This window comes from Ovis aries, chromosome 16 (assembly GCF_016772045.2).
Source record: "Ovis aries strain OAR_USU_Benz2616 breed Rambouillet chromosome 16, ARS-UI_Ramb_v3.0, whole genome shotgun sequence".
NCBI lineage: Eukaryota > Metazoa > Chordata > Mammalia > Artiodactyla > Bovidae > Ovis > Ovis aries.
This window is the reverse complement of record NC_056069.1, coordinates 70,996,610-71,018,134: the sequence shown is the minus strand read 5'-3', so window position 1 is coordinate 71,018,134 and position 21,525 is coordinate 70,996,610. Positions and strand designations below refer to the sequence as shown.

The 21,525-nt window shown below is 63.9% G+C and overlaps 2 long non-coding RNA genes across 3 annotated transcripts; one reads left to right on the top strand and one right to left on the bottom strand.

The window, feature by feature from the left end:
* Positions 1-5,978: 5,978 nt before the first annotated feature.
* Positions 5,979-9,187, bottom strand: LOC132657926 (uncharacterized). The gene is made up of 2 exons (XR_009596729.1): positions 7,964-9,187; positions 5,979-6,849 (listed from the first exon to the last, which is right to left on the bottom strand). It is a non-coding gene; the product is annotated as an uncharacterized LOC132657926 (long non-coding RNA).
* Positions 7,225-13,268, top strand: LOC121816829 (uncharacterized). Of its 2 annotated transcripts, XR_006056559.2 has the most exons (3): positions 7,225-8,739; positions 9,011-11,832; positions 12,668-13,268. It is a non-coding gene; the product is annotated as an uncharacterized LOC121816829 (long non-coding RNA). The 2 variants fall into 2 exon arrangements; XR_009596730.1 differs by having other exon boundaries at positions 9,011-13,268.
* The last annotated feature ends 8,257 nt before the right edge of the window (positions 13,269-21,525 follow it).

Genomic DNA, 21,525 nt, shown 5'->3' with positions numbered 1-21,525 from the left:
GACCCCCACCCTTCGGGGAGCCTGCCCGGCATCAGCGAGGTGACCGATCAGGACGGCTGCCTCCTCTGGGCAGAGCGAGCCCCACGCTCCCCACCACTGCCCCCCAAGCTGGCCTGGAGCCCTTCAACATGTGGACGTGGGGCCACATCCCACATGGGACACCTGACCGCTGGGACCCTCAGAGCCACAGGCTCGTGCAGGCGGCTGCAGCCTCGCTGCACACCCTCTGACCCCTCCACTCTGGGCTAGAGGCCTCCCGTCCCCGTGACCCGTGCTTTCTTGCCCTGCCCTGCAGCCCCACGCTCAGCCTCCTGGGGTGAGCGCATGGATCTGGAGTGAGGCGGCAGAAGCCAGGGGTTGGCAATCCTCCCTGTGATGGGGAGTCACAAGGCAGCCGGGCACCCTCCGTGACCCCCGAGGCCTCCCCTCTCTCGAGACGAGGTCCTGTCCCTGGCCACCTGTCTGAAGGCCCAGAGATGGCCTCGCTGTGTGCACGTTGGATTCCCACCTACCACATCAGTTGGAGGAAGAAGGGGCCGGGGAGGTGGGGCTGAGCCCTCGGAGACTCCCAACCCCCAGGCTTTACAAACCAATGACAGATTTGGGGTCTGGAGTTCCAGAAGGTTCTGGATGGTTCTGGATCGGGTCTGGGGTGGGGGTCAGGTGTCTGGACGTGGAGCAGCAGGGACATCTGGCTGGCATCTTTGGGTCTCAGGGATGCCCCCACATGGCCCCCAGGTGCTGCCTGCAGGAGGGCCCTGAGCTCACAGCCTGGCGTCCAGTCTCTCCACTGGTGTGGACAGACCCTCCTCACTCCCCAAGGCCAGGAAGCCCAGGGGTCCTTGAGAGGCTGCCAGCCTCAGTGCCCCTGTCCTAAGAGTTCACCAGGCCACGTCTCTGATTACCATGTCTTACCGACGTGTAACTCACTCACGGCCAGTAAAGTTCAGGGATGGTGAGTGTTCAGCTGGGCTTTCACCTGTGTCTGTGGACCTGCAGGGTCGGCCAGTTCAGGGCATGGAAAATGTCCCCCACCCCTCAGGAGCAGAGCTTCTGTAAACACTGTCCCTGGAGGGGAGTTCTGTCTGATCTCGAGCTCCATGAAATAGACCCACGTGGCACGACCTCCATGGTGGGCTCCAGTGACCCCCAACCCCGTATTCAGGGGTTGCAGCCCTGTCCACTGGTGGGGGGCTGACCCCCACAGCCCAGACCCTGTCTCACAGCCACGCCGGTGTATCTCACAGTGGGTCCTCTGACTCCGCAGCCCTGGAAGGTATACCGCTCTCCCAGGCCTTCCAGGCCGGTGCCCGGAGGAGGCTGGACAGTGAAGCAGTCGTGGGGTCAGTGGCTGTGGGGGGGCCTGTGGAAAAGAGCGGGGAAGGCAGCAGTGGGGCGGGGCCTGGGGCGGGCACCCCCCTACGGGGGCTCAGGGAGACCCAGGAGGTGCCAGGATCCACCAGGGATCAAACCCGTGGCCCTGCAGTGGAAGCGCACATGCTTACCCTCCGGACCTCCCGGGGAAGCCCCTCCAGCCCGTGCGTCTAAGAAGGGCGGATGCCGCAGCTCAGAAGATCTTCACGGGGGCGTCCCAGCCGAGAGCGCTGGGTGGGGCTCCGGCGGTACTGACTCATGGACAGTTGTCAGCAAGGGTGGACACAGGCCGGATGGTTCCGAAGCCTCGTCTGTGCTGGGGACGTTGTGTGGATTTGGCCCGGGTCACTTCCTAGAGTGTCCAGAGGACAGCGGTGCCTGGGGCAGGATGGCATGTGGGGCCGCTCACAGTGCCCTGACTGTTCCGCCCACTCCATTCGAAGCGTCGAGAAAGCTCAACTTGACTCACAGACACAACTGTGCCAGGTGGCTGCGCTGAGACCTGGCGTGCATTTCCGGCTGGAAATATCTAGGCCATCAGGAAAGCATAGGTTTTTCATGTCACGTTAAAAATCATCCTTCTGTCTGCAGGACACGAGATGGCCTCTGTGCCCTGGTGCTCCAACCCTGCCTGCAGCTTGGTCTTCACACACTTCTGACTTTTCTAAGTAACTCGAGTGTTTAGTGAGATCTGGAGCCCTGTAGTGGCTTTTTGAGACTTTGTCAGCAGACCTAACCCAGCGTGATGCAATATTTTCTGGCAGGACAGGCTGCTGTCTGAAGGAGAGAGGTAGAGAGTTCTGCTCTAAGGATCCCTGGGGCCAGCAGCACAGAGGTTGTGATGGAAACGAGCAGATTGGAGGGATGCGGGCGCCCTGGAAGGCAGGGGCCGAGCCCGGAGCCCAGTGCTGACCCTCAGGGCTCAGGATGTTCTCAGAGACACCGGGTGGCCCCTCCTGCCCAGCCGTCTCGGGTTCCGCGTGAACGTCTGGTGCCCCGGGAAGCGCCCTTCCCGCATGGTGGGGGCGGGTCCCCCTGGCTCATGGGCAGCTCCTGGCTTTGAGGGGGAGCTTTGCTTCTCCTGTCAGTGGGTCCTCTGCCCCAGTGCTCACCAAGCTCGAGCGTGTGAGGCGGGTGCTCTGAGTCAGCACAGAGCCTGGAGAGAAGGGCGCCCAGGTCAGGGCTGAATGCCTCCTAATCAGGCTGAAACCCCTGGGGATTGCACCCTGTGCTGAATGGTGGGGGCTGAGACCTCATCTGCGCTGGTCCCCATTTCCTCCAGGGACGACCTCTCCCCCTTCCTGGAGGGGCAGCTGGCTATGGGGTGGGTCCTCCCTTAGGACAAGTCCACCCCCCGACCAGGATGCCAGGAAGGGCAGAAACGCGGCTTCCCCAGCTCTGTCCCCAGCTACTTCACCCACGGAGGGCGGCTCCAGCACCCCGCGCGTCGGACGACGTTTCCCGGGTGGGCGCCTTGTATTTGAGACGAGCCACGTCTGACGTTCACAGACTCAGAGCTGCCACCGTCGAAGGAGGGGCCCTCAGCTCCCGAGAACTCGCGCCTGCCACGCTGTCTCTTGCAGACAGCAGTGAGTGGAGAGAAAGTCAGTAACAGTCACGTCCGATTCCTAGCTGGCTGCCTGTTTTATTTTTTTTTCCTTTTTTACCCTTTTTGGCCCAGAGCCCGTGAGTGGGCTCCCCCAGGTGGTGTCTGGGTAACCGTGGTGACTGGCAGTGCCTGCGTCTGCCTCCAAGTTGGGGCTGGTCCTTTGCACGTGACAAGGTGGGGGGCTTCAAGGACTCACCTGGGGACAGGGGGCAGGACCTGAGGGGGCACTGAGTGGGCCCCCATGCCTCCAGTGGGCACCGTCTGCTCCTCCAGGCCCCAGGGACGCCAGGGAGTATGGACACCTCCCTCCATCCAGCAGGAGTCCAGGGAGGCAGGGGCCGACCCAGAGAGGTCATGTCTCCTGGGGGACAGATGGCTGCTTGTGGCCCTTCAGGCACAAGTGATGGAAGGGAGCGGCCCGGCACGCCCTGGCATCGGGAAGCAGGTTGCGCTCTCATCAGTGGAAGGCGGGACTGGCGGTAGTGTCCGGGAGGCACCTGCGGCTTCGAGGTTTGTGGGGCGGGGAGCCCTCGACGCCGGGGCACACCCGCTGCGTCTTTCCTCTCAGCAGGAAGCAGCTCAGGGTCCTCACGGGGGCAGTGAGCTGAGTGCACACCCTCGGGGCTCCTGACGACCATCTTTCTGTCCCTTCTCGGGGTCCCCGCTCCCCGAGGGGGCAGCCTGGGTGAGAGGATTTCCTGAGGATGAGGCAGGAGGAGACTCAGACCTGGGGCTCCCGGAGGGGACGCCTTGCAGCCCTTCTGCATTTGGGGCGCGTTTGGCAGAGTCTGGCCCCACCCACTGAGCACCAGTGTGCCCCTTCTCCGTTTGACAGCCACTAAAGCCCCCATCGTCCCAAGGGGCTATCTCACCCCTCCCCGGCTCTACCTCCTGCTCGGCCTGAGAGTCTCGAGTCTGGGGGAGCTTTCTCCCCATCGGGCCCCCTCTGGACGGGGCAGCAGGCTCGGGGTCCCTCTGGAGTGGGGAGAGGCCTGGGTGGCAGGTGGGCTTGGAAAGGACCCCACCTCAGCTCTGCGTGGTCTCCTCTGGGGAGGGCCTTTCTCCACAGGGGACCCCCACTCCTGCTCTCTGGAGGGCGGCTGGGTCGGTGGGGTTGGTGGTGGCCTGGAGGTGGTAAGTCTTGGTACAGAAGGCACAGTTCTGTCCTCGTGTGCAGAAGCCCACCCCGCCTCCCCGACTACGGGGGACAGGCTACTGCCCTGTCTTGTTTCTTATGTGCCCACACACGTGTGCAGTAAAGGGCACACTGAAAGCAGAAAGCAGCGTGGAAATGAAAGCGCCACTCATCCAGGCACGCCCACCTGTGACCCCAGGACTGCAGCCCGCCAGGCTCCTCTGTCCATGGGATTCTCCAGGCAAGAATACTGGAGTGGGGTGCCATGCCTTCCTCCAGGGGACCTTCCCGACCCAGGGTCGAACCTGGGTCCCCCACACTATCAGGCAGATTCTTCACCTTCTGAGCCACCAAAGCATCAAAGAACTAAGTTCCAAAAACTGGTTCAAGGGAGGTTCGATCAGGATGTTGGAGTAAGTTTGTAGAGATGGAACACTGGTCATCGTCCAGAGGGTAGCCTAGGAGCGCGCGCACACACTCACACACACACACACACTCACACATGCATGTTCTGTGAAGATCCGTGACTTGTCAGAGGTGGGCGCTGGGCCCACATCACACCTGACCTTGCTGCAGAGCCAGGGCTGGGCTGCCGCGACCCCAGGGCCTCTCCCAACTCCTTTCCTGCAAAACAGAGGGGGCCTGCGCCCGCAGCTCTGGGGTCTCCTCTCCTCACGGCCATGGGGAGCATGCCTGGAGCCCTGCGGCCTGCGGTGGGACACCGAGGGGCTGTGTGGTGACCTTCCCGGGGGGAAAGGTCTTTGGGCCCCTTGGGGGCTGTTGTGGCTGAGTCTATGGTCAAGAGAAGACCCAGCACAGCCCTCTGGGCTGATTAGAGGTGAGCAGGTTTTTCTTTCTGTGTTTCGACTACAACCCTAAGAGAAGGCGGGACTTCTGGACAGACTGTCGTGCAGACTCTCAGCTCCCAGCCCTTCTGTGGGGAGGGGGGCCCTGGGAGCCTAGCAGCAGCCCCCCGGGAAGGGGAGCTTTTCTAACCCCATCTGCTCTTCATGACGCATGTGGGGAGGCCTTCATGAGATTCCTGGGGCCCCGAGGAATCTCCTGGGGTGGCTCCTGGGATCCCTGGCAGGAGGGGCCCCGAGGCTCAGCCCTGGAGTGCTGGCTGTTCCCCTCCTGCGTGTCTGCCCCCCCAGGCCCCCAGGGAGGGGCACAGGGGCTCATACTTCCCCAGACTGAACGGTTCCTTCTCGAGGGCCCACCGCAGTCCTGAGCGCAGAGCATCTTAACTGCCACCCGGCTCAGCCCCGTGTCGCCCACGGCCAGGCCCTGCTGTTGGGGTCCACGCCTCCACCCTCACGGGCCCCTGTGCCCAGCATCTCAGGTGGAGTGTGTCTGAGTCGATGTTTCCTGCTCCTCGAGGCCCCTCTGGCAACCCCGCCCAGCTGCGTCTTGCTCCCCCAGCAGCTCTGCTCTGCCTGTGGTCTGTTGGTTTCCTGGTTTTGGCCCCTCTGCGTCCCGGCCACGCCGGCTGATTGCTCTGACCACCCTCCTCCTCTCGTGTGGACTCTGTGGACGAAGCGCGTGCTGGGAGAAAGCTGCGAGGATAAGCCTGTGTGTCTCCTGTTCCGCGGCCCCGTGATCACTGAGCTCTGAATTCTGGTCATTGACCCCTGGAAGTCAGACTTCTGCTCAGGGCAGACTGAAGGTGGCTCCAGGATGGGCTGGGACAGAGCAGGGCTGGGGCTGCGCGACTGCCCCAGGCCTCCCGGTCTCTCCGCGGCTGCCAGGCGCCAGCCCAGCGCCGGGGCAATTTCCCTGCCTCGTTTATTGTTGTTCCTCAGTGGAATGGCGCCCCATGTGAGGGCAGCTCATGTCAGTCCTGAGCAGGATTATTTGGGCTCATTGTTCTTACGGCATTTTACTTTCCTCTCTTATGAAATGATGGCACCAGGGAAACAAACCCACCCTCTTATAGCACAGCAACCGTGAGAGTGGGAGGAAGTGACCAAGGAAATCGTAGCGTGAGGAAGGAACCTCTTAGGGGCTTAACAACCAACAGCTGAATCAGCCAGGAGGCCTGCGCATCAGTGGGTCAGAATCCCTCCCCTCTGGCTCCGGCCTCCGATGCCGCCCCTGGAGCCGCCCCCTGACCCGAGTCAGCCTCAGGAGGGGCCCCCACACTCCCTGCCGCTTCACATCGGGAGGGTGGCCACGTGCCTCCTGCTTGGTATTTATAATTCGTGAGGGGTCAGCTCAGAGTGGGGACCTCCCCAGACGCACTAGTGACTCCATTCAGGGGGCAATTTCTACATTGAAAGTCGCTCAGTCGTGTCCGACTCTTTGGGACCCCGTGGGCTATACAGTCCATGGAACTCTCCAGGCCAGAATACTGGAGTGGGCGCCTTTCCCTTCCCCAGGGGATGTTCCCGACCCAGGGGTCGAGCCTGGGTCTCCCGCACTGCAGGCGGATTCTTCACCAGCTGAGCTGCAAAGGAAGCAATTTCCACGTTAGTGCAAAGAAAGGTCCTTTCTCAGTAAAGCCGTTTAGAAATCTGTACCAGATGCCCCTGTGGCGGTGGACCTCGTGTGTCCGCTTGGCTGGGTCCTGGCGTGCTCAGGGCCCGTGTGTGCGCTTAGTCGCTTCAGTTCTGTCCGACTCTTTGCAGCCCCCTGGACTGCAGCCTGCCAGGCTCCTCTGTCCATGAGGTTCTCCAGGCAAGGATACTGGGGCGGGTTGTTGCTATGCCTTCCTCCAGGGGATCTTCCCAGCCTAGGGATCGAAACAGGTTCTTATGTCTCTGCCTTGGCAGGTGGGTTCTTTGCCACTAGCGCCACCTGGGAAGCCCAGACGCTTGGCCGAACGTGCTTCAGTGGGATGAGAGGAGGATTTGCGTGAGTGGACAGGGAAGCGGACACCTGCGCCGTGCCGTGGGCCTTGGCCAGGCAGCTGCGGCGCTGGGTGGAGCCCCTCCCCCGCTGACCCTCTGCGCTGGGACTCGGCTCTTTCCTGGCCGTGGGGCCGGCACTGCAGCCTGAGGTCTTCCCAGGCCTTGAGCCGGCTGGCTCACAGGCCGAACCAGAGCACTGACTCTCCTGGGCCCAGGCTGCCCTGCAGCCCCCGTGGCGGCACGAGGCGGCCCCTGCCCATCGGCCTCTGCAGGCGGGCACGCTCTGCTCAGGCTGCTCCCCCAGGGCCCTGACGAGGGCTCCCCGTCATCTCATGGTTCGGGGCAACCTCGGGATCTGCCTCTTGGAAGACGGGCAGCCAGCCACTGGCCGGGCTGGAGCTGCCCAAGGGCCCATTCTGGGAGGTGTTCGCTGCGCGGGGTCACAGCCCCACCTGCAGAGCCGAGGGAGCAGCAAGGTGGCCACGGCCGCCATGAGACAACGGAGGCGGCGGGGCTGCTCGCGGCCCCCAGGAGCCGCAGGCCGTTTTCGACGGAGCACACGCTGCTGGAGACCTGTGCGTGCTCAGCAGGGGCCTCCGCGGACTCCGCTCTCAGCCCTCCAGGGACGTTCAGCCCCCGTGGCCCTCTGCCTGGAGCCCCCAGCACGCCACTCCCGAGGCCCCTACCCCCTGGAAGCAGTTCCTGACACCCCCTGGCCCCACGGGGCTGGCCTGGGCCCCTGGGCTGGACTCTCTGCTCACGCACCTGCCGGCCCCTCTCGGGGGAGAGGCGGCCCGCGGGCCCTGCTCGACTGTGACTCAGGCCAGAGCCCCCTCCTCACCTCCTGCTGCCCCAGCGGCCCTGGGCCCTGGGGGAGGCCACCGTGTCCAGGAGTGCCGTGGTTGCACAGGCCCCTGGAGGCTTGTCACCGCAGATGGTCACCCTGCCCCGGGAGGCCGGACGCAAGCCTCTCTTGAAGGACCCCCGCCTCCTCACCTGATCACAGGTCCCGGGTGGGGGTCGTCCCCAGCTGTTGGAACCCGGCCAGGTCAATCCGGGTTGAAGGTCGTGTTGCCCCAAGGACCGGGGGCACACCCCACCTGTCGGGTGAAGACCTGTCGGGGAGGGTCTCTCTCTCTCTCTCCTTGGAACCTGGAAGTGAATCTTTGGGGCCCTTTCTCATTGCCTTGCAGCCAGCAGGTGGGCCCAGGGGAGCTGTCTCAGCCCGTTGCCCCAGACCAGAAGCCTGTCCCTGCACTGCGTGTGGGGGCCATGCGGGTAAGACGGTCCCCGAGGGAAGACACACTGTGCCCCAGGCGTGGGAGCCATCAGCAGCCCTCGAGCCTGGGGCCCCTCTGCGGGCCGAGCCCTTCCTGGGGGTGGAACACCTACACTTGTGTAGAGGTTCGTGCCTGGGCAGCTTCCGTGCGTCCCAGGGGGCCCTGCACTCCCGTGTTCCCTGAGACACAGGAATACCTGCGGTGCCTCCCGGACGGGGCTGCCCGGCTCCCTTTGCAGAGAAAGTTCCAGGTCTCCCCCACCTTGGGGACACATTCCTGGGGGCATGTGTGTCCCACACAGCTGCAGAAGCCCAGGGGCGTGCTGGGGGCTCCGAGGGGCGTCCAGGGGCTGGGAGAGGCTGGGCGGGGCCGCGTCCTCCAGAGGGGAAGCAGCAGGGAGGGGCGAGAGCGGGCCCCGGGAACCTGCTGGCCACGGACAGACGCGCCCCTGGCGGGTGCCTGCGGAACCGCACGGCGCCTCCTCACTGCTCGGTGAGTCACGTGCTTTTGCCCACTTGCATTTCCTGTCTTTGAATTACGCCTTCACATCTCTTGAGTTTTTGCCTTTTTCTTGTTGAGCTGTAGGAGTTTTGAAAAAACCGATGCGCCTGACACGGGGCCTTCCACGCAGTCCCGACGCGCGCTCTCTCGCTTGCCTTTAGCGCCGATTCTCAGCCCTTTCATCCCACCAGCGTGTTTTGATTACTCAGATGTAGTTAAATTTAGTGATCCTTCTATGGGTGTTTTCATATTCTTCTCATAGTTCTCAAGTCTGTGGGAAAACAGTTCTGCTTTCTGCTCGGGGAGATTCCTGACCTCAGAAAAGCCATCTGGGGGAACCAGATAGGAGGGGACAGCACACCAGCGGGAAGCCCATGGCAAGGCCCTCGCCACCACGGGCGGGGAGCGACGCAGTGAGCCGGCCGCTGGGGAGCCAGACCCAGGCCGCGGGGCGGCCTCTCCCCAGGATGCAGGGCGGCCTCTCCCCAGGATGCAGGGCACCCACGCCTGCCCAGAGAGGGCCCCCAGACAGTGGGGGGCACCCACCCTGCCCGGAATGGGGCAGCTTCTCCCCAGACAGTGGGGGGCCCCCACCCCTGCCCGGAATGGGGCAGCCTCTCCCCAGACTGTGGGGAGCCGGCCCCAGGCTGTAGGGGGCACCCACCCCTGCCCGGAATGGGGCAGCCTCTCCCCAGACTGTGGGGAGCCGGCCCCAGGCTGTAGGGGGCACCCACCCCTGCCCGGAATGGGGCGGCTTCTCCCCAGATGGTGGGGGGCACCCACCCCTACCTGGAATGGGGCGGCTTCTCCCCAGACAGTGGGGGGCACCCACCCCTACCTGGAATGGGGCGGCTTCTCCCCAGATGGTGGGGGGCACCCACCCCTGCCCGGAATGGGGCGGCTTCTCCCCAGACAGTGGGGGGCACCCACCCCTACCTGGAATGGGGCGGCTTCTCCCCAGACAGTGGGGGGCACCCACCCCTACCTGGAATGGGGCGGCTTCTCCCAGACCGTGGGGAGCCGGCCCCAGGCTGTAGGGGGTCCCCACCCCTGCCCAGAATGGGACGGCTGCTCCCCAGAGGGTGGGGGGCACCCACCCCTGCCCGGAATGGGATGGCTTCTCCCCAGGCCGGAGTGACTGCCAGGGTCGGGGGAGCTGTAGCTCCTGGTCGCCCCCACTCTGCTGGGACCACCTCAGGCCGGCAGTGACCGGGGGTGCTCCTCTTCTGGGCTCCCCCTGTTTTGCCAGCAGTTAGACCCAGAGGATGAGCCCTGGGACCTGACCACGGGGACGGCAGCCTTGGAGCCCCGCCTGGGGCTTCACCCGGAGGCGCAGCCTGGCTCCAGCCTCGGGGAGTGAGTCCGGTCCGGCCGGGCACCAGCAGTGCCTACTGAACAGAGATCATCACGCGGCCGGGATGGGCTCCGCAGACGGGCCTGGACCCTCACACGTCTGCAGACTCCCGGCTTGGAGGGCCCAAAGCCCCAGGTCACAGGGTGGGCAGCCCGGGTCCCTCTGGGAACACAGGAGGCTCCGATCAAAGCCTCCCTCCCGGGCATCCTCAGAGTCCAGGGGTCGCATGGCTCTTTCTCCTCACGAGCCGTCCTTCCCGTGAGGACACCAGCCCTGCTCTGTCCGCGTTTGCTCTGACGCCCCGACTTGCTCTGCGAAGACCCCACCTCCTAGTGTGCATGTTCACAGAAGCCCACAACTTCAGCTCTGAACTTGGAGGGGACACCATTTAGCCTGCGAGACAGGTCCTGGGAAAACTGAGCAGGAGGCTTTCATGTGCCAGACGCCCAGGGGGGCAGAGGGGCTGGTGGGCGTGGGTCCCTGTGCAGGGGAAGCCCCCCACCCACCGGCCAAGATGGCAACACGGCCACAGAGCCCAGGGAGGGATGTGAGCCCCGAGCCTGCGGGGAGTGCTCCAGCCTGGCCCTTGCAGGGTCCTCGGGCCTGGAGGCAGCAGGGGGCACGCTGGAATGCAGACTGTGACTCAGCACCCGCGGAAGGGCCCGGCTCCCGGGGGCAACGCTGATTCACTGGTGGTTCAGGAACTCAGCTTGCCAACCTCGGAATGTGTCACAGGAGGCCTGGGGGCAGCCCAGGCGAGTCATCCAGTGAAGGGAACGAACGTGTCGTCACCAGTGGACCCCAGGGAGGAAGCCCTGGGCCCCCGAGACCCTCAGAGGGATCACCTGGGGACGCCGATCCCAGGAGGGGGAGGACAGGGCTTCTCTGAGGCCATCGCCCAGCCCGAGGGGCCCGTGATTCAGAGGACGCCGGTTCTGTTGAAACAAGGCCTGCACGGTGCCTCGGGCTGGGGGCAGGGATGTGCTGAAACAGGAAAGGAGACCGTTCCTCACCCCTCACCCCTCACCCCTCACCCCTCACCCGTCACCCCTCACCCCTCACCCCTCACGCCGAGGATGGTGCCAGAACCTCCTCACTCTTCAGAGGAGGTTTTAGAAGAAAGTCTTCAGGAAGGCTCACACTCTTCCTTCTGTGAGTAACTTGCAGCTTTCTCTGAAGGATGCGCCAGGGTGCCTTTTCGGTCCTTGAACACAGGTCATGGTTGTTTTTCAGGGAGGTGCTGGAAATGATGAGAGTTGCTCAGTCATGTCCGACTCTTTCGACCACATGGACAGTCCATGGGGTTCTCCAGAGTAGAATCCTGGGTGGCCTTTCCCTTCTCCGGGGCATCTTCCCAACCCAGGGACGGAACCCAGGTCTCCCGCCTTGCAGACGGATTCTTTGCCAGCTGAGTCCCCAGGGAAGCCCTCGTGGGCAAGAACTGAAACAGAGCTTTCGCCTTCACTGGCTCTCATGCTCTGACGTTTTGTTTTCCCTCCGAGCTGGGGCTTCGCGTTTGCTCCCTGACTTCAGCTTGAAATCAGCTCTGAGGAGGAGACCTCCCCGGCCTCCCTGAGGTTCCACCTGGGATCCCTGGAAGCCCGGCCCACAGGGCCGCTGTGTGGCCCACAGAGCCAGGCCTCCTCCCCACGCGGCCGCGGCTCCGCCTGGCGTCTACGCCCGGAGCTGACCCGCAACATTCCAGCTGCTCCAAGAAGCCCCTCCTCCAGGTGGGTCCCAGGTGCCCGCATGTTCCCGGCCGGGCTTCTGGCCTGAGGGAGCATCCCATGTGGGTGCAGACGCCCTAAAGCTTGGGCTCCCGGGACGGCCGGAGCAGGTATAGATAGGAGGTGACGGCTCACGCGCCCATCCTGAAACGGGGCTCAGTGGGCACCTGCCCCTGCCCATCTGAGGTGGTGGCAGTGTGGGGGTTTAGGGGGGTTGGAGGGGAAGAGTCGGGTGTGCTGGTGGAGGGGGACGGCAGAAGGGGACTCAGGGGAGGCCTGGTGAGGGGGACGAGCTGGGGTCTTCTGGTTGCTCCAGGGAGGAAGGGGCACAGGGCGGGTGATGGTTTGGGGGGCTCCCTGAGGCCCGCAGACCCCTGACCAGCTGTGGGAGGGCGGGCAGGCCCTCAGCGGGGAGCAGGGAGGAGGGGCTGCAGGAGACCCAGCATTTGAGCCCATCAGTGGGGGTCCTTCCGGCACAGGGGTGGGGAGAGAGGGTTGGGCTGGGGTCCTGCTCAGGGCCTCTGCTCTCCTTGCGGGCGCTGCCCCTCGGGACTGCGGTGACTCTCCTCCGAGATCTTAAGGCGCGTCCTGCCGCCTTCGTCTCCGGTCCCAATCGTAAAGTTAACAGGCGCGCTCTGGGGATTCCGCAGAGAGAGGAGTTGAAACCGACCAGGGATGATGTCACCTGCGAGCTGGAGGGAGGGTCAGGCTTCCCGGGGGCCCCCCCCCCCGCCTCTCCCCCGCCTCCTGGCAGAGCTGCACTTTGGGTTTCCTGGTTTCTTTTAAGAGGCTCGGTGAAGGGCCCGGTTTCTCTTCGCCTGTTCTCTTTCAAGTATAGGTGCCGTTGTGCAAATGAAGCCAGGAATCCAGTGAGAAATATGCGTTTACCCCGACTCCGGGCCACCCCCATTACCAACAGGGATCCTTGTAAAACAGTGTCAACCAGATTTTTGGAACTGTGTTCGAAACTTTCCACTTTTCCCCTAAATCGACACTGAAATGTCTGTCCCAGGAGAAACCTCCCCACAGAGACCCCGTTCCTAGAAGACGCGCAAGCCGTTTGGGAAAGCTGGCGATGAGAGCACACAAAGGCGCACAGGTTCTGACCGGTTCTGACGTGAAGGTCGATGCTAAGACCTGAACAAAAGGACGCAAATCTGACCGGGCGCCACCTCCGGGGGGCCCTTAGTCAACACATACAAGCAGCACAGAGGACCTGTCCATCCTCCCCACACTGAACAGGGGCCCCAACCACGCCCCGGGACACGGCGCGGACGTCGGCGCACGGAGCTGGGGTGGGCGGGCGTGAGAAAGGGGAGGCGGGCAGCCTGGCCCCGCCCTCTCACGCTGCTCTGACTGGTTCCAGGGCTTTCCACGCGTCTACAGTGCTCGTTTCATTCTCAAAAGATACAATAAAATGTATTTTTCTGCGGCATTAATTTCATAGTTTTCCTTCCTCCCCTCCCGGTCACCCACCCACACCTGATACCGAGGTACTTTCCCCTCCAGATGGATTGCAGGGACTTAGGCCTCAGAGGCAGGCCAGCCTGAACGGCCGGGGTGTGCACAGGCCGGGATGGATGGGGCCTGGGGTGCCTGCCTTGGCTGCCTCTGTGCCCTGGGGGGCGTGCCCCTGGGCTCGCCCCCATCAGGGTGGTCCCGTTCTCTCTCCTGGGTCCCACCTGTCACTCGGCTGCCAGGGCCCAGGAGACAGCCCACCCCCCACCCCTGGCCACCCCCTTGAGATCCCTCTGGGAGATGTCAGTCCTGAAGCCGTGTGTCACAGGGAGGATGTTCTCAGCTGTCTTGGGACCTCTGCTGGGCCTGTGATGTCATCTGAGCGCAGGCAGCTCAGGAGGAAAGAGCTTCTACTCGATGCTGGTTTTATGCACCTCAGGGTTTCCTGGTGGCCCAGATGGCGGCTCCGAGGCCCATCCCTGGGAGTCCCTCGTGAGGGCAGCAGCCCAAGAAGCTGAGTGTCCAGTGTGGGTGTCTGGATGCAGTCCACCAGGGACGAAAGCTTGACCTGGCCTTCCAGACCTTCCGAGCAGGTCGCCCTGCTGCAAAGGCAGGTCCTGGCTCCGCGGCTGGGACGGTGGCACATGACTCTGTGCCCGCCTGAAGCCTGCCCCTGCGCCTGCCCCGGAGCCGGAGCAGCCCACCCCCTTCTAGTGACACGCAGGGTCCAGCCTCTGTCTCAGGAGGTGGGGCTCGGGGAGTCCCAGTCCCAAGTGCGGGCATCCGCAGGGGCTGGACCGAGGCTGCCGCCTGCCTCCCGGGAAGCGCTGGTACCTGCAGAGAGAGGACAGGTCACTTCAGCCCTCCTCCTTCAGGCTTCAGGGAAAGATGCCCCCAGGGCAGGTGTCAGTGCCGGGGGACTGGGGACGGGAGCTGGGCTTTCCTGAGGGCCTCCACGTGCCCCCAGAGCCCGACTCTCCTGGGTGGAGGTGTCTGCCCCTGAGTGCTGGGAGACGGTGGGTGAGCGTGCCTGGTGTGCACGTGAGAGTGTGGGTGTGCGTCTGGGTCATGTACGACTCTGCGTGTGCTCACTCTGCGTGTATCTGAGTGTGCTCCCTCCGCGTGTGCGTGTGCGCACGTGCCTGGTGGGCAGATGTGTGAGCGTGGGTGTGCATGGGTGTGCATGGGGGTCATGTACGACTCTGCGTGTGAGTGTGCTCACACCGCGTGTGCGTGTGTGCACGTGCCTGCTGCGTGCGCGTGCAAGCGTGTGTGCAATCTCGGTCCCGGGCAGCCTGTCTGTGTGCACGTGTGCGTGTCCGCTGAGGGTAGGGGCGCAGAGAAGGGTGACGCGCAGGGGCGGGGCCGCTCGAGGGAGTGGGCAGTTCGGGTGCGGCCATCGCGAGCTGTTGAGCTGCCGCCCGGGCCCCGGACCAGCGAGGGTCCTGGGTGTCGCCCTGGCTCCGGGCTCCCGCGGGCCTGGCCGTGGCCGGGCCCACAGCGCCCTCTGGTGCCCGTCCGCCGCGGCGCGCGAAGCCGCCGGGCCGAGCAGCGGCGCTGGGCTCCCGGGTCGGGTTGAGGGGCGAGGGGACGAGCGGCTCGGCTCGGCCCCGGGCAGGTGCCCGGGCGCACGGACCCACTGGCACAGCCCTGGCGGGTCAGCGGCTGCATTCCGGCACACAGGCTCCTGTGGGCCTGAGAGAGGCCGCGGGGTTCTTCCTCCTTCCTGAGCCCGGGGCGGAGCGCCCGCCCGCCTGGGCCTCCCGGACCCTTGCTCGGGGCGGGATGTCAGACGCGCCCGCACCTCACTCAAGGCCCGTCTCCCCTCCGGGGCTGACTGCGGAGGGCGGAGGCTGGGTGCTGGGCACAGTCGCTGTGGCCCCTGCCGTTGAGAAAGGGCTCAGGTCCCCACCCCATGGCACTGTCCCCCCATCACCGCACTGATCGGGGCCACCCCACCTGCTGCAGCCCCCGGAGAGCAGACCCAGGGCCCCGATGGCTCTGTGGGGGCGAGGGGGGCTTTTCTCCCAGGACATGAGAGGATCGCAGGACAGTCCCCGAAGCAGGACAGGACCCCGTGGCCACCTGTGTATCAGCCCTTCATCCAGGGCCCGAGACATCAGGGGAGGAAGGGACAGAAGAGAGAGACGGGGCAGAGATGGGATGGGGGAGGGAGAGACAGGGACGGGGAGACAGGGACGGGGGGAGACAGGGACGGGGGAGACAGGGACGGGGAGACAGGGACGGGGAGAGACAGCAAAGAGAGAGCAGGGTGCAGAGGCGTCCCCCCAATGCCCCATCCTTTGTCCTGTCTCAGGGAGTTCTGGGTCAGGTTGCAGGTAGGGGGCCACCTCTCACAGCCCCCGACTTGCCCACTAGATACCCAGGGTGCAGGGGCCAGGCTTAATCTGTTGTCTGGACAAATCAGTGGACCTGGAAACGGCTCCCAGACTCCGCCCCCTCCAGCGTGTGTCTTGAGCCCGGGGGTGCCTCTTTCTGGAGCCACTGAGAACTGAGCAGGGTGCCCACGCCGCTCCTTTGGGTGCCGGGGAGCCCCTCCTGTGGGCAGTGTGGGACTGAGCTTTGTCCCTTCGCTTCCTAGTTGCCAGCCCTGGGACTCGGCGGCTTCCCATGGAGTCTGCGTTGTAAGTGGGCACGTTTGTCCCTGTCCATGTTCTCAGGGACGTGTACATGGGCTTAAATGGTTAAACATCTCAAACAAATACACTTGGCAAATGGAAATCAAACCTTATTTTCTTTTAATTTCAGAGTTGTCTGTGGAAAGCTGACTTGAAAGACGCTGAAATTGGATAGGTAATTAATTCACGTGTACCTACAAGAGAGGAGAGGACGCAGAAATTATTTGTAACATTTTGTAAGCACTGAAATTAATGTAGTGTGAATTTGTCATTTCTACCCAAAGTTACAGATTTTCTATATTATAATTTAATCTTTCTAATGTAAAAAGAATAGGAATTTTGCCCTTTCTGGCCTCTCGGGAAGCAAGAACTAGTGTATCTAATTATCTGAACACACAAGGACAGAAAGGAATAGCAAGGAGCGAAATTATAAATCGGCCCGGAGAAACCCACGTCTGCTGATTAAACTCTTTCTGGAGCCCTTAGCAATCATGTTGCCTCTGTGTTCGTAGTAATTGCATGTGTCAAAGCCGAGGCTTTGTGTAAATGGGACGGATGCATTACAGTTTTAATTCAGAGGGAGCTGGCTGCCCCCTCGGGGTGGCGAGGGGCGGGGGCTGCGGCCAAGGGGGCAAAGGCCCCGGGTGATGGGGTGACGGCGGGCCAGGGTCTCCTCAGGCTACGTGGCCGCGGAATTTCTGAAAAGAGAAATGCAATTGACCCACACAAGCAGCCACCTGCCCTCCGGGCCTCGGTGAAGGAGGCCGCCTCACGTCCTCCGGGGAGTGCATTTCAGCAGGAGACTCTGTCGAGCCTCAGGGCGGCGACACAGGTGCATGAGAGCCTTCTGACGCGCTCACATTTCAGCGGCAAAACAGAACCTGCTTCAACTCTCAAAGGCTCCCGAAGCCCGGGAGCCGCCCCTTCTCTCTCTCCCCTCCTGGGAACCCCGGCTTTCTTGTCTCCCAGCACCGGAGTGGCTGGTGCCTCTGAAGCCATTTCACTGAAGGGCTCGATGGCTTCCAAGCAGGAGGCGCTGGTTCGTCATCAGAGGGACAGTCCATCGAGGCACCGTCCCTGCTGCAGAGACTTTCTCTCTGGCGGTAAAAGGGACCCGCCGCCGGGAAGGCGCTGCTGTCACTGAAGCAGGCTTGGTGACACCAGGGTGAGGTGGCGTGGGGCTGCAGCCCTGACAGCTGCGGGCCCTGGGCACACCTTCCCCTCTGGGCAGAGGACCCCCCGCCACCCGGGGCAGAGGGGCTCCTGCCACCTGGGGCAGAGGGGACCCCACCACCCAGGGAAGAGGGGCTCCCGCCATCTGGGGCAGAGGGAACCTCGCCATCCATGCAGAGGGGACCCCGCCACCCGGGGAAGAGGGGACCCCGCCACCCGGGGAAGAGGGAACCCCGCCATCCAAGCAGAGGGGACCCCGCCACCTGGGGCAGAGGGGACCCATCCACCTGGGGCAGAGGGGACCCCGCCATCCATGCAGAGGGGACCCCACCATCTGGGGCGGAGGGGATCCCGCCATCTGGGGCAGAGGGGACCCATCCACCTGGGGCAGAGGGGACCCCGCCATCCGCGGCTCCCTCAGATGTGGATGGCTCCAGCTGAGCCCACCCGTGCCTCTCCGGTTGTGGATTTCTTTCTGGCCTCTGTTTGGCACTTGAAGGCCTCCCATTCAGCTAAAGGTGGCGGAGGCTTTGGAGGGCTCTGGGCTGCTCTCTGTCTTAGCCCCAGACAAGCACCGTGGATGAGGCAGCTGACACGAGACGTTTCTCCCCGTGGTCTGAGGGTGGACGTCTGGGGCGGGGTGCTGGTGTGCCCCATGCCCCTCGGGGCCCTTCAGCCAGCCACCTGCTCGCTGTGGCCTCGCCTGGGAGAGCCAGTTCTGGGGTCTCTTCTTACACGGGCAGGGATCCCCTCAGGTTAGAGGCCACCCTGACACCCTCCCGTCACCTCACCTGCCTCTCATCTCCTCTACTGCCCCTTGGGGGGTTAGGGCTGCACCGTGAACGTGGGGGGCGCAGCTCAGGCCTCCGCCTCCGTGAGCACAGCTCTGCACGTACAGGAGCAGCTGCGGGCTGGGAGGCAGCGGTAACCTGCTGGTCCTCCCCACGCTGGGGGCTGAGGGTTGTCCCCTGCGAGCCGGCTTCTGCTCCCTGGCAAGTGGGTCCCAGAGGGGCTTCAGGACCGCGTTTGCGGCAGTGATACAGGGCGCCTCCGTCTGCCACGTAGGTGCCGTGAAAACACGTGTCCAGGCCACTGGGAGAGGTCCCGCTGGACCAGGGCCTCTGGTGCGGAGAGGTGACTGGCAGATTGGGACCAAGGACGGGCCCTGAGGGCGAGCTCGGTGGCCTGCTCACACTCCCGGCTGCGTGTCTGCCCCTAGCTGACCGTGCCCGGCACGGTCCGGGTCCTCTCCGTGGCTGTGACGGTCACAGTTCACCTCTGCCTAGCCCCGTGAGACCTGACCTCCGCCCCAGCAGGACACCTCCGAAGGAGGAGAAGGGCCTCCGGGGGCTCAGCCCCTCCAGGGCGGGGCCAGGCCCTGCGATCCACCCCCGGGGTCGGTCCTTACGGTCACACTGGGCAAAGCGCGGGGGCCTTGGACAGTGCCGGCCGCTCAGGGTCACGTACGTGCTGAACCCATGTCCCTTTTGCCTTTTCTTTCCCTTCATTTTCTAAAAAGAGTCCCCTCCATTTAAAAAAAAATTGTCTATCTACTTCTGGCAGTGGGCCTCTGTCACTGTGCCTGGGCTTTCTCCAGCTGCAGGAAGGGGGTTAGTCTTTGTTGGGGAGGCGGGCTTCTCCCCGCGGGGGCTTCTCGTCTCGCTGAGCGTGGGGTCCGGGGGGCACAGGCTCAGCAGCTGGGGCCCGCGGGCTTAGCTGCCCCGCAGCAGGCGGGGTCTTCCCGGACCAGGGATGAGCACACGTCCCCCGCATCGGTACGGGGGCTACCACTGGACAGCAGGGGGTTCTCGCCTTTTTAATGTAACGGCTGACATCCGCCGCCGGCCGTGCCCTCTCCGTGACGCCAGGGCCGGGCAGAAGGCGCGGTGGGACCCTCCAGGGCCCTGTGTGGCTCCCGCTGCCCCGGGGTGGGGGGGGTCCCGCTGGCTGTGGTGAGGAGAAAGGCTGGGAAGGCGCAGCCCCCCAGGCACCAGGGGCCACAGCTGACGCTCGACCGGAGCAGCTGACGAGCGTGGGCGCAACCCGACTCCTTTGGTCCCGGAAGCTCAGGGCGGCCGTCGAGCCCGGGCCACTGTGACGTCAGAGCATCAGTGTCCAGGCCTTTCAGCTGATTGAGAGCTTGTCTGGAAACGTGAATAAGCAGTGTTAGTCGTGCAGTCGTGTCCCGCTCTCTGCGACCCCGTGGACTGCAGCCCCCCAGGCTCCTCTGTCCATGGGATTCTCCAGGCAAGAGTACTGGAGTGGGCTGCCATTGCCTTCTCCAGGGATCTTCCCGACCAGGGATCGAACCTGGGTCTCCTGCACTGCGGACGGATTCTTTACCAACTGAGCCAGAAGGGAAGCCGTGGAAACGTAAACCAAGCCTGATCCAGACAGCATTCAGCTCTCCTCCCTGCTGGCGGCTGCACCGTCGTTGTGAGATCTGATTCCATTTATTCATGCTTAAGAAAGAAAATGGAGATTCCCCCCCAAAAAAGTCGGGATCCCCAGGCCTGGGCTCTGCGGGACCCACCCTAAAGATACCAGCGACTTACCCCAGAGCAGGCGCTGCGCTTCACGGCCGGGTGGACTCTCCCCTCGCTTCCTTGGCACCTGCCGTCGCATTTTCTGCGTGAACCTGAAGTTGGGCGTCTCGGCTGAAGGGAGGAGCCAGGTTCTCCTCCTCGGTGAATGCTGAGCCCTGCAGCGGGGGAGAGCTGACACCCAGGCCTGCTCACCGCACCCCCCCCGCCCCCCGCTCAGCGCCGCTCTGGTAAAGTGCTCGAGCACCTTCAGCAGTTCCTGGTGCAGAGACACCAAGTCTGTCTCCGAATTTCTAGAATTTTCCAGGATGTATGGAGATGGGCAGACGGATGCAGGTCGTTGAAAGCGGACGCGGCTCCCAGCACCCGTGACAAGACCACCCGGTTCCTGAGCGCCTTTAATAGGACCACGCGGCTCCCAGCGCCTGTGAGTGACGGGGCCACCGGCTCCCGAGGTTCTGTCTCCATGCTCACAACAGCGGGAGCACCGCTGTCAGGACTGCTAAGAGGACGGGGAGGCGCGGACGCAGGGCTCCTGCACGCGGTGGTGTCTGAGCCCGGAGCAGCTGCGGTTACGCGAGGGCACAGAGAACTCCCCACGGTGCACAGACATAGTTGTGAAAACCTTGACGGTGGGGACCCTGTCTCACCAATTACCCCGTATATCAAGCCGCATGTCTCCAAGCCTGGCAGCTCGGGAAGGGGGTGGAGGGTGGTTACGGGTGCAGAAAGCGTCCGGAACTTCAGGAACCTGTTGCTAGGGTGATGGGGGTGCAGGGGGGCACCTGCCTCCATTTGGAAAACAGACCAAAGGGCGCCTGGTTATGGAAGACGGGCGTGGGTGCGGCCGTGAACTGGGAGCCAGAGACCGAGGGCAGCACTTTGGGGGGACCTCAAGGGGGTCTCCAGGGCCCTGCACCCCAGCACCAGAGCGGTGGAGGGGAAGGAGGCCTCTTACGGAGAAGGGGGCTGCCTCCCTGAGGGGACGTCTTTCTCCCGCTGGGGCAGGGGCTCATGCCAACCCTTCCTGGTCCTGGGCTATGGCTCTGGAATGCAGAGTCACCCCCACCTTCAGGGGAGTCGGCCTCACAAGCTGGAGGGACAGAGGAGAACGGCTGGCTGCTGCCCGCTGGAGCCCCTAGAGCCTGGCGAGGTGGCCAGAGCGACCGGGGTGTGCCAGGAGTGTGCCAGGACAGGGTGTGCCAGGAGTGTGTCAGGGCGGAGTGTGCCAGGAGTGTGCCAGGACAGGGTGTGCCAGGAGTGTGCCAGGACAGGGTGTGCTAGGAGTGTGTCAGGGCGGAGTGTGCCAGGAGTGTGCCAGGATGGGGTGTGCCAGGAGTGTGCCAGGAGTGTGCCAGGACAGGGTGTGCCAGGAGTGTGTCAGGGCGGAGTGTGCCAGGAGTGTGCCAGGACAGGGTGTGCCAGGAGTGTGCCAGGACAGGGTGTGCCAGGAGTGTGTCAGGGTGGAGTGTGCCAGGAGTGTGCCAGGATGGGGTGTGCCAGGAGTGTGCCAGGAGTGTGCCAGGACAGGGTGTGCCAGGAGTGTGCCAGGACAGGGTGTGCTAGGAGTGTGTCAGGGTGGAGTGTGCCAGGAGTGTGCCAGGATGGGGTGTGCCAGGAGTGTGCCAGGAGTGTGCCAGGACAAGGTGTGCCAGGACGGGGTGTGTCAGGATGGGGCGTACCAGGACAAGGTGTGCTGGGCCCCTGCACCCTCCATGGGCCCCACGGCTTTGCGTTTCTCCCAGAGGGCGTGCCGGCTGGGGGCCAGTGCTGATGGGGTGACCCCACCACCTGGGTCCACTGGGCAGAGACTTACGGAAAGCACAGGCCCAGGGCATGGAGAGCAGGCGGTGCCCACCGGAGCAACGTTATGACAGTGAGTC